The following is a 17,654-nucleotide window of genomic DNA, read 5'->3' on the forward strand; positions in this document are numbered from 1 at the left end:
CAGCAGCTGGAGCACGGCACCACTGTGCCAGCAAGGCTAAGTCCCACTTGACAACCTGCCCCTAAGAAGGTTAAGGTTACAAAGATTTCTTTCAAGTTTTTTTCTTGTAAAAAAAAAAAAGGTTAAATTTATAACTGCCTGAATAATCTTGGCTCTCTAATTAATTCTCCACATCCATCATGATACAGTCTACTTCTATTTCTCTGTGCTATTTTTTCCCTTGTTGTGATCCGATTCATCCCACGTAGTGTAATGATATTCCTTGCAGAGGGGAAAGAATAGTGATAGCACATGCAGCTATGATACGATTTTTCCTTCACTTATTGTGCCCTTGTAGTCCAATGCTGATCAGGTCTTTTTCCCCCACTACAGCCTACAAGAAATATTGGTGAACTGTTAAGCATTTGATGAATTTTCATTTATAATTTCTGACCATTTTTCCCTAACTTCCTGTTTTTGATGTGTCACAGAGTAGTTTTGTTTAATTTAATTTATCTATAAACTTCCTTACAGTCAGAAAAACTATTGTCATTTAATCAATACCCCTAGCACATAAAACTTTATTATTATTGCATTTTTTTCTCACTACTAGCATATTTTAATATGTTGCAGCTATCTTAAGTAGGGAGCTAACAGAACTTTTATTGTAAGATTACTTCCTCTTTGAGATATTACTGATGAAAATTTTTGCCTGACAAAAATAGTTTCTTTAAGAAAAATTTAAAATTCACATTTCTCCCTTATAATTCCATGCCTTTGTTTCTATGGCTTTTTTAAGCACCTTCACCAGGTTCACTGCTTATAAGACTCAAAACTTGGCAGGCAGTAAAGTTTTCAGTTAATCAGCATATACACAAGTTAAAGCTTTAATTTAAGTTTAAAACTTTTAATTTAGCTCCTCAAATATTTTCTCCCAAGTACCAGGCATTTTGACAGTGATGTTGCAGGGGCTCAGACACTGCTAAGTTCCAATGAACAATTAATCTGAGCTGCATAATTTAGCTTCAGAGCATACAAAAATCAGAATTCAACTACAACTGAGTATGACTGCAACGTGCTACAACTGTTAAAAAAGTAAAAGCAGATAGAAGATTATTACAGACAATTTAAAGATAGCTAGTGAGCCCTTATTTTAAGAGATTTTTTAGCCCTTTCCTTTCTGGTATCAGAGAAAGGAAGATGAATCAATCGTGAAACCTGGCCAGAACAACAGAGTCATGTAGCTCTTAGATAAGTAGTGGTTTGAGAATAGAATTCAGCATCATAAAATGTAGCTTTTAAATGAAATCTTTTAAAAAGCTTGTGCAATCCACCTCACTAGAAATATTCAAGAAGCATTTGTATGCAATTCTGTGTAACATCCTTCAGGATGAGCAGGGAGGTTGGACCAGATGACCCACTGTGGTCCCTCCCCAGCTGACCCATTCTGTGAACACAACCAAAAGGACCTCCAAAAAGGAAATCTCTGTTGTTCTAATACAGCTCTGAAATGCACACTTGAAATTAGGAAATCACAGACAAGGCTTCATGTTTGAACCTTTAGAAAACTTTGAGAACACTGTATGGGACTTATATGCAAAACATCCCTTCACTTAGAGCTCAGGCTGATTGCACACAAGTGAGAATCTCCTAAAAAGACTGATGAAGAGCAACTGCTGCCCTACATGGATTTCAGATATTTTACTGCAAAGGCTTAGTACACAGTGTGTGCACAGTAGAGCTTTGGACCTGGCAGTAAGTCCTTTTACTTGTAGAAGTGAAAGGTCCTTGGCAGATGTCGGTACACTGAGTGTCAGACTGTCCTTGGCTGATGAGGAAGCCAGAGCCAGAAGAAGTGATGGGCTCCCTTCACAGTCAACCTCCAGGCAAAGCATTTTAGAGACAACTGGGGTGGAAGATGACATGAAGAGGAAAAATTCGGAAATTGCTTCACAATTTTGCTGTCAAATCAAGAAACCCATCAGAAAGTTAGGAAGAGCTGAGGGAATTATTATTCCATGGGAACTTTGTACAACTGGAGTGGAACTGTCTGTTCCTGAGGATGACTCTCATTCCTCCAAACCACACAGGTGTCTGAGGGGAGGGTCTCTGGGCAGGATCTCAAGCAGCAGTTTAAATCTACAGAGGACACTTGAAACCAAAGGATGCGGCACTTCCTTATAAATTGTTTACAAAAATTATTCCACCTGGCATAGCAATGCAAAAATGCAGCTGAATTTGTATCATACATGCAAGTTTTCATATCTGAAAAGGTCTGTATGCACAGTGTTCATCCAAAGCACTGTTACCTACTGTCTGTAAAGCAAAAGGCGTTTTTTATCCCAACATACTGTGGACTGGAGTGACTGATTATATCAAAGAAGAAATTTGCACACTGATTGCACATTGATTTAGAAGTAGTTGATGACACTGGTTTTTCATGTGGATGATGACACAGTAGAGATGGTGATAACTGCATTTTATCAATTAATCAAGATATAATCCTTAAGATGAGTCAGAGGAAAAGCATTCCTGGAATTAGTATAGAATTGACTTTGTATGGTTCAGTAGAGAAAGCAATAGCTCCCATAAGACTTTAATGTACTTTACAGAGACACATTTTCTTAATTGTTTGTAGGCATGTAAATGATCATAATAAATTCCTAACATGAGACAAAAGAAAACTTTTGAAGAAAGCCAAAGGAGAGAAAACAACCACCACAGATCTCTACCATATAATGCATACAATTTTTTTAAGCAGGTCCCTCTAATTCGACAACAAAATGAATAACATCATTCCAAGTTTTCTATAAAATGTTTTATCTTCATAAGACAACAACTTCAGGCATCCTTCACAAAATATTGCCTTGTCATTCAACTGAGAAAGATTTTAAAGCCAATGTAGAAAATGGCAAACCTTTTTCTACAGCCACTGATGATGCAAACCATGGATATACAAAAACGTTTATGATAAACTGTTTGTTACTGCATGATCAATATTCCATGATGTTCAGCTAGCTTCAATTTGATCATGCATTATCTGTGACAACATTATGACTCTACTGCTAATGATGACTTTGGGATACACCTTTCTGCCCACAGATAAATGGAGAAGGATAACAAACAGCTTCTTGCCAATTGCCTTCATCTATACATCACAGCAAAACATTCAAAACATAATTCAACAGATAGAACTGTGGACTGTATAACAACGATTTTGACTTTTTTTTCTGGAATTCCAAGTTTCAAAACTACTGAAGACCTTAAATTTGGTCAGTTTGAAACAGTTAGATAGGGTAGCCTGCATGGTGGATCTTTCCATGTCCTGTGATTGACAAAATATTAAAATAGTTTTCTGTTAAGAGGAGTTCCTACAGAATGGGGGGAGGGGGGATTTCCGCCTTGAAACTTCTTAAGTTCTTTAAAAATAATTCATTTTGGAAGAAGTAGACATATTTTTGGTGGCTTTGATTTCTCTCAAAAACTGAATATTTCCTATAACCCTTCCAGAATTAGAATACTTCATATGTGATGAAGTTTAAGAACTCCGAGAAAAGTAAAATGTAACAGAAAAAATATCAGGTTAGTTGGTCAAGAATGCCATTCCTATTTAAAAACATGACACAACAAAGCAGGTAAAAGAGTAAGGGAAACATTATTTAGATAAAATCTATATAAATTTCTCTTTGAATTAAGGAACAACAGTATACCATCTTAATCTATGCACTTTCTTAAAAAGATACAGTTACTTTTTAAGGAAGACATAAATATTCCTGAAAGGTTGAAACCTGACAAAATCTAGATCATCAAAATATATAAGTGTAAAAAAAATTTTCGTGTACTGAAAAATTCAGTAAGAGATTTATACATATTTCAGGAATTTTATGTCAGAAAATAGATAATATTCAATCTTAAAATCTTGGTTTTTTAGTTTAATAAACCATATGGGTCAAGAACCACTTTATTATGTCCAGTTTAAGCTACACCCAGACTGGTTCTTCCAGTTTTGAGGGGTTTGTTTCAGTGAGCTAGTTTCTTTCTAGTTCTTCGATATCCATTCCATAAAGCTGTCCACTCTACCCTGTTCTTCATTTTTAATGTCAGTAAGTGTTCCACTAAGATATTTTCTCAATCAGAAACATTGTCTGTAGAGTCACTAACTTTTTAAAGAATGCCCATTTATTCACTTCGCTCTGTATTGTATCCATGTTAGGTTTTCATAGCATATGGGGAAAAAGAGGAATGTTTGTGTTGACAGATTCCATGCCATGTACTGACTGGAATGTGAAACGTGGGCATAAAAGCAAACTAAATGAAAATGGCTCTTAACATGTGTGTTTATTTTCCTAGCACATGGTTTGAGAAAATGCACATTCATTTCAAACAGCCATGCAAAAAATCATCTAGTGTTGTGCAACAAGTTTTAATCCTTGTTTACAGGCGTTGAGATTTACCTTTGCCAGTAACACTATGGTATAGTTACTGTTGACACTGTAATGGGCACACAGCTCCAGCAAGGAGAGGAAAAAGGAGTGGCATTTGTTTTAGAAAGTTGGATAAAAACACCAAATGGGATAATTTTCATTTTCTCCACTCCCCCTGCTTATCTTTCCTTTCATACATGTTAGCCCACTTCTTGCATATAAAGACAAATATATGTGTTTCTTCGAAATAAAGATAAATAAATGAAGGAACCTGAACCTGGAGTTCAAATTTTACTTCCAAAGGTGTTCCAAACTCCATTCAGGTAAAAGCCCCATCTCTGATTGCTCGGGACAGAGCCCAGTGCTGTGTGTCAGGTGCAAGGAGTATGGTCAGGTTGGTGTGGGGTGGCTTTTCTGCCTACCTCTCTGCAGATGCCACAGGACTCTAGCAAAAGTGGCAAGAACAGGTACTCCCTGTATATAGGTGCAGGAACTATAAAGTTTATGAGAGACTTAACTTGGTGGCAGACCCATGGCAACAGATTTTCCATCATGCCTTTTATGCAGCAAAACAGCTCTGGTACTAAACCTCTTCTTACAGCTGGGCTTAACTTTGTCAGAACTCTGACAGGGAGCAAAATCATCCTCCTTGACACAGCAAGATGCCCAAGGGAGAACTTGAGTACATGCATGGAGGGAATTGATCAGAAATCATACTTCAAAGCTCTCTACATAAGGAGTGAGGGATTCTCTATTTGTAGTTGTATGCTTTTATTTTTCCCTCCCTGCAGACAAATAAAATGTGAAATACATCCCCAAAGTCTGACAGTAACTACATTTTGAACTTACTCAGGTTTACAGAGAGGCAGGCAGCAGATCTGTGATTTCAGTTCAAGCTAAGGCCAAGTTCTATCTAATGTTTTCCTGCGCAGCTGTGATTTGGGAAAAACAATACCTCTCAGAAATTGCAGTGCAGGTTGTTGTTCCCTGTGCATGTTCAATGAGAATAATTTTAACAGAATTAGTTGTTTCATCTAAAGGTTTCTAGCTAGTTGTACCTCACACTTCTCCCATTATAACTTAGGAAGTGCTGCTCAGTTGAAGGACAATTAAGAGGTAGGATGAAGGATGACAAACATCAGGGCAGTGATGATGTAGGTTAAGAAGCAGGTGTGAGAAGCCCAGCTAGCATCCAACAACTGGAAAAAAACTATTCTTAGCCTCACACTCAAAAGAAAAATGAAGAGTACTTGCAACAGTGTGATTTACCATTTTCTAACCAAGACAAAAGAAGATGAAAAAAGGAATATAAAAGTTGGCAGAGGAAAAGCAGCTGCTGAGGTAAGCACTCCCAGCCTCAAAGGAAAAACTGGAAAAATTATAAAAGTGGTCAGAACAAAGGACCTGTGACACCTAGACCAGAAAGCTGAATGCAGACACAACCTGTGTGTGGCATACCCATGTACCCCTTGGCACTCCATGTACCCAGAGTACCCACTGCTCCCTGCACAACAGAGAAGTCAGGTGATATTAGAAAGAACTACTTATTACTGCTTAGTTTTGTGCAATTTTGTTTGTTCCCAGTAAGTTTCTCAATTAGTTTTGTACTATCTCTGCCTTTACCACCAACTGTTTGATTACTTGCTGTCTGGGTTTATCCCTCCAACCACAGCCATGGCAGTGAAGCAGAGAAAAAAGGCTGGGGGACCAGAAGAGGAACAGCTTAAGTGAAGGCAGAGTTTCTTTCTCAAAGGAAAAGTTGTAGGTGAGAAAATAGTAACTGTAGGACAGCGTTCAGTCAGTCGAGTGTAGTTTTAAGTGCAAATTAAAGCTCAGAGGAAAGTGTAACTCTGAAAGCGGGGTTGATGCCAATTAAATAGAAATGCAGCCTGAAATTGTCTGCAGAAGAAACAATGGTTCCACAGCTCTGTCACTAAAGTCTGTTTCCTGCACTAGAAGAAGCCTTTCCCATTAAAAAAGCCAGACTGCCTTGTTCTCATCTCAAAATAACTCAAATTTTTCTTCCTTTGGTTATGACTGTCCAGTTCCTTGTCATGGCAGGAAACTGAGTTAAACTGAGTTGCTGTTATAATTTTCTGGAGTCAATTTGAGGTTCATGAAAGCTCATCAGGGAGAAATATATAGAGCTCCATGGGGTATTAGCATAGACTCTGTGTGCAATATCCCCTCTTCTCCAAACCTATCCCAAAATATTGCCAGAAACAAGACAAGAACACTACCAGTACTTACCATTATTGAACTTATAACTTGGATTTCTCAAGTAATTTACAGATGATTGAAATGCTGCTAACAGCTCCAAAATCCAGTCTCCAAAGTTATCGCTGCCACTTTTGGCTATATGTGTCCTAAATATAACTTGTTTTCGTCTATGAAAACTATGATTAGGAGACTCAGTGAGCCTTATATTTTTAAAATTACTCCACAATTATTTCCCTCTGTTTGCTACTTTGCAGCTCTTACTGTTTCCTGTGGCATGAATCTCCATTCCCTGTCAAAAGATTTTGTTATAGGTTTGCCTTTTAAGACTCTCACTGGAGACTGAATCAGGATATACATCCAGGTAGAACCAGGGTGCAGCTTGTAAACAGACCACTTGTTGGTCTGTTTACCACTCTGTCACTGTCTCTGTTAAAAAGGAAGGACATTACATTACAGAAAAAAAAAATACTATTGAGAGGTTAGAGTAGGTTAGAAACTGACTATGAGTCAAGAACATGCTGCTGCAAGAAACTTCAATCCAGTTGTCTGATGTACAAACAGAGGCTTCATAAGGGGCAAAGGATGAAATGTTTCTGTCCCACACAGCACTATTGAGAACCTGTCTGGAGTACAAATTTGTAAAAATATCATGAAGATGACAGAAGAAAGTAACACTGCTTCTGAGAGCTTTAGAAAACAGACTGATGAGAAATGATTTTCAAGAATTTTGTTGCTTCTATCTAGAAGAGAGAGACCTAAAGCAAATGAGAAACAGAGGTCAAATGTTTTCCACATCTTCCAAAATAAACAGTTTTCATAAAGTACTGCAATCAATGGTTTCATTTTGCACCAGGCATGGAATGGAAGGTTCTTTGCCACAGAAGATAACCAAAAATAAGAGAAAAACACTTTCAAAAGGTAGTGATATGGGGAAACACAGATACTAGGAATATATAGCACTTTCAAAGCAGTGCCAAGAACATGCACTTAATCTTCCCAGAGAAGGAAGGTGGCTAAAAGGACTTCCTCAAGACCCTAACAAGATTAATATTTTAATTTGTGCACAACATTAATTCTACACACCCAACTTTCAGAGTATCCCACCAAACTGCCCCCACAACCAGTTGAAGAACGTTACTGTCATCACCAGAAGCTTCTAAAGAGATTTCATTCATCAAATATCTTTTGGTATTAGCTGCCAAGTAGACAGCTGTCCTAGTACTGAAGTCCTCCCTTTCGAGGTTCCTCTTCTTTACCTGGTAATGTTTTGTGCTAGTCTAGTACATATTGTATATAACCACTTTTTTCTCCTCATTTCTGGTTATAGAAATTTGCTGTCTTCATAGAACTCAAGCACCTTTTGTTTTACTTTATACTGTATAAAATATAAATATATTATCTCTATAAACCATATGTTAAGCTGATTTTTACAGTGGAACAGCTGCCTTGGATTTGCTGGGATGGTTCAAAGAGCTCTCAAGAGCACTTACTCTAAAATCACTGGAGCAGGTTTGTATTCCTCTGACAGAGCTGCCGGTGAATGTTCAGCAAGCACAAACCTACTTGTGATGTGATATGAACCAGGTGCTAAGAGGGAAACAGGATGGACATTTGAATAGGGAGGTGCTGCTTCAGTGACTGATACTGAAAAGAAATTATTTTTAAGCAGGAGGTGTTGATTGCTGCTTCAGTCCCAGCCTAGATTTTAACAAAATTGTGTCACATGCACAGTATTTTCCTGTCTTATCCTTCTGACTGAAAAGAAGATTAAATGAAAAAAATAATGTGTGATATACTCCTAATGACTTATCCTGTAAAACTGTGGTACCCAAGCTCAGCTGAGATCTACAGTCATCGTCTTAAACCCCTTATCACCTATAGTGTTCACACACAAACTGTATTTCTCTCCAATCTCATAAATTCTAATTAGCTTCAACTCTGAAGCCTTATAGTTTCTGATAAAGGAGATCATAGTATCTCACTTTGCTGTGGGAGCCCTCAAGAAGGAAAATAGAGCATTTGAATGATAGTCTGATACAATGTTAATAACCTACAAGCATTATGTTCAGACCTGATATACTTAATTAAGAAAATTACATTCGTCCCATTTGGAAGTTCCTGAGAAATACTAGGACAGATAAAAGTAAAACGTTTACAAAATGAAAGCAGCCCTTTAGCAATGTAGTTTTGATGACTACCCTTAAGGAAAATTCATATCACAAATGTATTTTGTACTAGTGTAGTTCATCATAGAGAAATCCAGAGCTGGCATCTGAATTACACACTTACTGGTTTTAACTGGAAAAGTGCTGAAGGGTTTACTGCACTGCTGGTATGACATGTTGCCTGCAAACTGGGGAACCCATTTTTCCTTGAATTACTGTTTGGTCTTCCTTTATCTAATGCTGCCTTTAAAGATACAAACCCCAGTCGTTTCTCACATTTTATAATTTGTGCCTTTAAAGACAACGATCTGCTGTACTCAGTGCTTTCTTCCCTTCCGTCCTAGGCTTGTCCTTTTTATCCCCAGCCTTTATGGCATGGAAACCAATTTGCTTTGTATTTCCTCCTGGCAAGCCCTTGTGCTTCTTTTCACCTCTGCAGGCTTACTTTGCTCCTCAGACAGGCTTTTTGAGTGCTACCTTGGAAATTCAACTAGAATTTCCCTGGGTTAAACTCAGTTTCACTTTGACTGTATATTCCCAAATATTTTTTGCAGCATTACAGCACTCTGACTATCTTCTTTACTCCAAGAGAGACCTATCCTGTGTCAACAAAAATAACATCTATTTCCACTACTGTAACTTAAATCTAGACTGCCTGCCATGTCTGCCTGCACTGAGGCAAACCCTCCAGAATGATTTAGTGTTCTTGCAGACATGTAGGGTGCTCCATACACAAATAATGATGTGCAACATGTTGAGCTAGTTTTAAAAGTATCCTTTCCATAGGAAGTGTTGACCAAAAATTTAAGAACCAATATATTTTGCCTTATATGAAACAAAACCTATAATGCATGGACTCTTTGCCATCACCTTCCTCACTTACTTGTTTTTCTCCACTTTCTCTTTCTTTCTGCTGGAAAATAGTAGGGGAAAGGGTAAATAGGAAGCAGTGGAGTGAATGCAGAAATTCTCAAATTTCTCTCCTTCTAAAGAGTCTCGTTCTCTGTTTTCTTGCTCTCCCTTCCCCTGTCTCTCATAAGCACAGTTTTAAAATAGAAAGGAAGAAAGTAAAAGAAGTCCTGAATCTTTTTAATCCTCCCTCACCTTTACCACTAAGAAGGGGAATAAGCCAATGAGATGCACATAAGAATGAAGAGATCTTCCATATTTTCAAGACAATCTACTCCAAAAACCTTCCCAAATTAAACCAGCTTATTTCATTCTGATCATGGATATCTGTAAGGTGACAAGATACAGTGATTTTCTTTTAAGTAAAGTGAACAACTTGAGATGTTATTTTATGCCTGAAGTTTGACTTTGATATCCATTAAAGATCTTCTCCTTCCAAAGGTGACAGAGAAAAAGCAGCTGTGGACAGTTAAGTTACAGCTGAATCTTCAGTAATGCCTTCTGCAGGAATCTCCCTGTCTTAAATATTCATGGAGTTTTTACCCTCTTCCTGTCTCTCTTCTCAAATTTAATTTGCTCTCAACCCTTTGCAGCATGACACATATCCCCATGGAATTCACCTCTGTATTTCAGAGGGATATTTGGCTTTTCTACATGCACAGAAATTGCATTCCCTCTGCTGAATCAGAAGATGCTCAGATCTGTGTGTGAACTGGATTTGTTGTGCAATCAGTGGTTGCTCTGTGAAAGCTGCCTAAGCTATGGAAGAGCAAGGATCAACAAAGAGTCCAACTTCAGGAGAGCAGGGTAGAAATTCAACCCCATTGCCCTCAGGATGGGTGGCTAACACAGCCATCTGCTTGTGAACACGTCACAAAGCAGGAAATATTCTGGCAATGGGGCCCCACACAGCTGCTGCCATCCTTTTCCCTGTGAAACCTGTATCTGTGCCAGACACCCACACCACCAGACAAGCACACCATGGAGACCTGCAGGCCTAAACCACTGAGCAATGAGCTCTGGATATTTATGGTCCCTACTGAAGCAGCGTCTCCAATGTTGGGCAGTGCAGGGTGTCAGGCACAACACACAGCTGGGTGGGTAAGAGAGGGAGGTTTTGCTGTCAGGCTAAACTTAAAGGGGCATTGCAATTGCTCAGCATTATGCAAAGTGTGAATCAGCATAAAGTAGGTAAGAATTATTTTGTTTTTCACCAACACTTGAAGCTCTAAATTCCATTGAGTGCAGCTAATTATAGGATAGTTCTTTGTATAGGGAACAACATGGTGCAAAGGAGTGCCCATATTTATTATCATCTCTTGACAGAGCTTTAAAATGTCTGCTTATAAAATGGTTTCTAGTTTTCCATATAAAAATATGTCTTCGTTAGTTATCAGTCTATTGCATTTCTCTCTGGCAAAAAATTTTATTTACTTTCCCCAAGTTGTATCAGTTTTAGCCATCATAATAATCAGTAAGCTATTTCCCTGTCTTTATCCTGATCTATGAGATTTTCCACACAATTTTCTCTCCCGGTCCTGGTCAGGCGGGGAACAAATTGCACAGCTGGACTTGGGGAACTTGACATGTAGCCAACCAAATGTCTGCTGGAAAGACTCTGTCTCCTCTCAGAATTGTGTAAGGTGATTATCACCATACACCTGCTCAGAAGCAATTAATCCCTGCAGGTGATGACCAAGGTGATCATGCAAGTTCTTGCAAGTATAGACAAACCCATTAAAGAACTACATGGAAATATCCAAGTTTATCATTTATTCTGAGCTGAACACTCAATTCCCAGCTTACCTCAAAGGCAGAAACTCTGTTTCAGTTCACCCTTTATTCAATAAAAGTTATTTTGCTTTTCTGTCAAGTGCAGCAAATTATTTAAGCCTCAACTTTACTGGAAGGGCAATTTAATTAATTCGTGGAGTTATTCTTTTAATTGGATTTGGGTGAATCAACTTTTCTGAAACTCAGAAAAGGGGGTTATTGGCTTGACTTAACAGATGCTATTCTTACAATTTTGCTAGCCCCAGAAGCAAGGTTATTTCTCTCTGAGGATGTCAGTCTGAGACAGTGGCATCCACTGCATTTTTATTGTCTTACTAATATAAAAATTCAAGAAAATTGAATAGTAAAATCACACTCTCTCCTTCTGGATGCATTTTTAAATGATGGAAATATTAATTAGATGACACCAAATTGATCATCAGGCTATATCCTTAACTGTCAAGGAGAAAAGAAAGTCAGTTAAAGGGAAAAATATTCACATTTAGGTGATGAAATATTCTTGTCAACTTCATCATGCAACTGTGGTGATTGATCCACCTGAGCTCAGGCTGGTTGATGACACGAGAGTGATGTCCACAGAAGTGTTGTCAGTTGCCTTCGCTGTATTAGAATAAAGTAAATTCAGTAAAACAGTGAAGAACAACCAGACTAGTCTACGCTAAAATAACAGTAGGTTCCTCCTGTATTCTGGCAGGACTAGATAATTGAGGACATATACAAAACTAGCACTGAAGCAAATAAAAAACTCTCAAGAAAATTTTCTAACCTAAATCTTGAGATGCAAGACATGCAAGACTCTATCAACAAGATAAGTCAAGGGAAGGATTTTTCTTTATCTCTTTTTGAAGCAGTGAATTCTTGAGCCACTGGGAAGCACAGGTTATTATAGTCTCATTTCCAAATAATAGGAGCTTCTGGATGGTGCCGTAATGTAAAAAATGCTCCTGCTTTCACTCCCCTTTCCTACCCAGTGCACAGACAGGGGTAGGCAGTGTGTTTGTGTTTATACACCATGTAAAAGCCTCATCTGAGTCTGGGACTGAGCACATGGTCCCTGATGGCCCCAGGGATGGTGTGAAATGAGAATCAGACACAGTTCTTTCCTCCAGAAGTTTCTAAGTCTGATAAGACAAGAAATACTGTAAAAATAAACAAATGCAAAGGGGTGAAATAATGTCACACTGCCTACCCACTGCCAGAGCTGGAACCCTTAAAACAATGCAGGATGGTTTTGCACCTGCTTCTACAAGATCAGCAGTGAACAGAGTCAGAGAAAGCCCCTCACAAAGGGAGACATTCAGTGCTACCAAAGAGACTATGTATCTGAACTTCTTAAAAAACATATAAAACCCAACCCCACAATAACGTAAAGTTCCTCTAACAGCGATATAAGACAAAACTGGAATTCAGGTAAGGCAATGAATTTGCATTCTATGGCTGCACTTGTAAACACCAAGGTAGATGTTGACATTTAATTTTCTCACATTTATATTCCTAAGAGAAATTACATGTTCAGTTTACACAGATTTATTGCCTTAATTGCTTAGCAGCTCTTGGTATAATATTTAAAAGGTCAAAAAAAATTTTAATACGTATTGTGAGGTCCTGAGTCCCTGTGAATTACAATTATAAAGCCTTCCCTCTAAAACAAAGAGCAGTCTAGATGTGAATGTGCACAAATGAAATGGCTTCAGAGCTGGGAAGAGGAGGTAAGGGCTGTTTTAAGATACCTGCAAAAAAGCACATTTGTGGAGGTAAATGCTATCTTCTCTGGGGGTAGATATATGGGTGCACAGTTGCACCTGAAGTCTTCAGGTGTGAACTTCTAATTGCCTTTCCTAAGCAAAGACCCTGTGAGGGAAGAGAGCTTGCGGTTCTGCTCCTAAGGAAGTCTGATAAGATCATCCACTCCCAAGCACTGGGACTAAACTAATGTTTTCCATTCATACTTTGTAGTAATGGGAAAATTAGGGGGCTTATTAAAGAAAACTTTTTTGCACAAAGCTTTTCTCTCTTTCAAATGCTTTCAGATTCTGAGGAAAAAGATCTTCTTTTTCTTAATCAACTGTATATTCCTATTTTCCCAATGAAATGTCAGTATTTTTAAAGAACATTTATTTCCCAAACAGTTCTAGTAGATATCTTATGCCAATGACTAATTATGTAACTGATGATCATTTAGAGGTTAATATACGATCTTGTGTAGTGCAAGTTAGCTCTGCTGAAGTCCAACAAGCCACAGTAAGGCAGCAAATTTTCCAAGATACTGTGAAGTCTGTAGCCCTGCACCACACTGTCATCTCTCTGGTGATGCCAGCCTCTCAACCTGCAGTGATTAATGTACCGAGTCTTATCCATCTCCTTCCCCATTCAGATCAGGGCTGCATGCACCACTGGCCATGTGAGCGTGGGCAGGAGTGTATTCCCTCGTCCTAATTCCTTTGCACATTTCCCACTTGCACAAGGCCTGAACAGCTTATGAGCTGCCCACTGTGGCTAGATAGTAAATTGCTTCAATCAAACAACTTCTCACCCCGCAATGATGACATGTACTGTGACTTCCGTGCAGGACTCCTGCTGCTAATTTAGCTTAATAAGAACTTGCAACATCACAAAATCATTTGGCAACAGCAGTATTAGGATTCCAGCCAGCACTGTTGCCATGAAATGAAGGGGAGTTTAATCTTCTAAACCAGGGAATGATGTTTTAGCTGGAAATGCTATTGACTGTGAAGAATTTAATCTGAAAATAAGGATATGGAGTTTTTCAAACTACAGCATGTACCTCATCAAACCAGTATGACATTACACTGACCGTACTGTAGTTTTTACAAATCCTAGCTTAATACCATAATCAGTACCTTTATTTTGAATTCAGGTTTTCATCTGATTTTGATGGAAAAAGAAATGTCAGAAAATGGTATTCTCTGTGCTTCCTCAAACTAATATTGCTCTGAACAAAATTCCCTGGGACTGTGCAAGTAGAAAATACAGCAGCATTTAAGGTTTTGTTGTCATCTTCTAGATTATCACACCAGAGTTGGATGCTAGAAATTAGAAAAAAACCTCTCCAGACATTGAATCTATGCAAAACACTTGCTGTCATCTGCCCATTTTCTAAAATCCTCATTCACAAAGTTCCCTGAGGTAGATTTCTCCATAAAGGGAAGGAGGTTAGATGATGAAAGAAAATTGTCTCTTTGCTTCAATCTGCATTTAGCCTACCCTTTTCCCTGCTTAGACTTTGCTATTTTCATTTATTCTGCAGAGAGTTCTACAAATACTTCATGTTTATATTGTCCCTTCTTGTATACCTATACTAACAATCCAATAAATTGAATCTTTCCTGTTGAATTAAGCCCCTACACTTGTTGTGGTTTGTTTGAGACCTGGTACGTTCTGTTTTCATTGTACAATATTTTAAATTGTGTATGTACGCAGAGGCAGACCCCCATCTTCAATCCACAGAGCTTCACCAGGTAGGAGTGAAAACTGAACAGGACACTCCAACCAAATCTGGATGAAAAAAACTCTACCAGCCCTCAGATCTACATAGATTCCAACCTGCTTTCATTTTCACTAAGAGGCAACTTTGGGGTACCAGCCTTTTACACAGATTAAATGTAAATTTCTTTCTAGAATTTTCATTCCCAACTACTCTATACTGGATTTACTAAGGAAAAGAAAAGGTCTCATTGTACATTTCCATCAAATAGTCAGTAATGCTAAACTAGTCAGCACTGCACCACTCACAGTAGGTCCTCCTGAGATTGCATCCACTCAGCCTGTCCCCTCTCAGGGCATGTTTAATGCTTTACCATTGCTATTTCTCAATATCTCATGTCCTCCATTTTTCCTCAACAGCAGCACTGCCATCCCTACATGGCTCCCAGGGTGGACCACTGCTTGGCCAATAACACCGTGAGGAGAGGGTGAGGCGGAATCTCTCTTTCCAACAATGATGTAGCCAAAGCAGGTCACAGAAGGCCTTGCCTTTTCCAAGCCTGGCTTCTGTCTGCTCTTCTGCCATCCTTCAGATCAGACTAGCTAGAGAGAAGGGACTGGGAATTCCAAATCCTTTAGCAGACCATCTATAGTGATAACCTTCCCTTTAAGCAAGTGCTCTGTTTTATTATGGGAGCTCTGTAGCTTGACCAGTTGCTGCTGCAGACAGAAGATTTATTCATCTTAAGTGAGAAAAGAGACTTGCTTTTCAAACCAAAAGAGGATTTTTAAAATTTTATTTAAGACAAAGCTTAAACTATTAAGCTGTTCCAGTGTGGGTGTAAAATACAGCACCGGATCCAGTACGGTATTTCGTCAATAAATATGAGAAGCAGAAACATGGGACTTCTTGCAATTTCAGATCAGTTTTTGAAAGCAATTTCTCAAGGCACTTCTGTGGCAGGGTATATATGCACTCAGCCCAGTGAGTGAACAAAGGAGTCAAAGCTAGGGTAGCCAAATGTAGAGACTTGTGCAATGAAAACACATTCAGTAACCCATAAAACATACTGATAGGGCTGAAATCAGCAGGTGCAACAAAAATATAGATAACAACATTCCACAGGCCAGGCACCCCATGGGCATAATCTGCCCTGTAAGTCTGCCCAAGCACAGGTTCTTCTTCTTTTTTTTTTTTTCTTCCAGGGGTCAAGTACAATTCAACATTTCTTGAGGCTCTGGGACATAAAGAAGCTGTCAGAATTACCCTTGGGAGTAGTGCTACTTTGTTTTGCTCATTTATTTTTATGTGCAGGACAGGGTAAGCACCAAAAAATATTTTCCTGCCAGGAGCAGGAAGGGGGATGGTTGCTGGTTCAGCAGCTTAGATTGCTTCACACAAAGGAACTGCCCTTGCCCCTGTGCTCGAGCAGCCAGGCAGTTAACACTTATGCAAATGCCTGTCCATACACCATGGGACCTCCAGTTGTGCAAAATAAGATTGCTTGCAATGTCCAAAACCCTGCCCAAGAACACGCAGCTGGAACAGGGGGTGGCCACATCACTATGACTAATGAATGCAGGCTATCAAATAATCAAGGAACTTCCGGCCTCAGACGTGTTTGGGAAACTTTACTGTGCTCTGGGAAGTTATTTTCACTTTTTGTCCTGGATGCTTACGGGTGTGGCAGTGCCAAAGACTTAAAATGGGAAGGGTCAAATTTGTTTAACCCTTAAATACTTGTTTGCTGAACACTGTTTCCAGCAGGAAAATCTGGATTGCACATTTAAAGAAAAAGAAAAAACCAAACAGAAATGTGGCTAAAATCCTATGAGTAACGGAGCAGCTTAAGGAATGTGTAAAAACTGCTCAGAAACAGCAAAACAAAACAATCATTATTTTTGCACTCTAGTCTGTCCCTAGTGGGTTGTTTGCAAACCCCAGTAGGTTGCTTAATACTTCTCTGGCTGTTACCTGCTGGGATATATGTCTGTGACCATTCAGCACCACAGAGCTAAAACCGAAAGCAGCTGGCATATAAGGAAGGCTTCGTTACGCTAACTGCAACAGTATTTTTCAGAATATCTGTCATCCTGGAGGAACAGACAGGATCCATGAAGATGATGTGGTTTGCACAACTTTATCCAAATATTGTAGATCCAACTGCATTCCATGCACACTCCCGGGCTTCTCCTCCAGAGGCTTGTTTCTGTTGTATCACAATGCTCCCCTTCTAGTGCTATAAACTAAAAGAGAAATCCTTGAATAGAGATTCCCCTTAGAGTTTGGAGTCTCCTAGCTCCCCTGAGGGGAGCCTTTTAAAACTCATTAAAGCTCATACCTCTGGCACTCTGTTTTGTAACAGTGTTGTGTCAAGTTATGCCAACCACATGCTGGGTAAAGACTTCTCCATCTTAATGTCTGTTCACTCTGCTCCATCTTACCATGCCGCATCTTACCATCCACATCAAGCCACAGTCTTGGTACAGAAGAATTTCAGATCATTACTGTCTTTCAAGTTACAATCCAGCTTTGCCATACTCTCTGCTACACCAGGAGGATTGCTTTTCTCACCCTTCACACCCAGCAGGAGACCAAGTCAGTTGCCTGGGGTCCAAGACCTTTACTTTTTCTCCTACTATCCCTTAGCTGCCACTGATGTATCACTTCTTGCTACCTACTGCCTGTTTGGTCTCCCCAGTTCAGCCTTCCAATGTA

The sequence above is a fragment of the Chamaea fasciata genome, unplaced genomic scaffold, assembly GCF_029207755.1.
Source record: "Chamaea fasciata isolate MVZ Bird 193981 ecotype frontalis unplaced genomic scaffold, bChaFas1.0.hap1 SCAF_2, whole genome shotgun sequence".
NCBI lineage: Eukaryota > Metazoa > Chordata > Aves > Passeriformes > Sylviidae > Chamaea > Chamaea fasciata.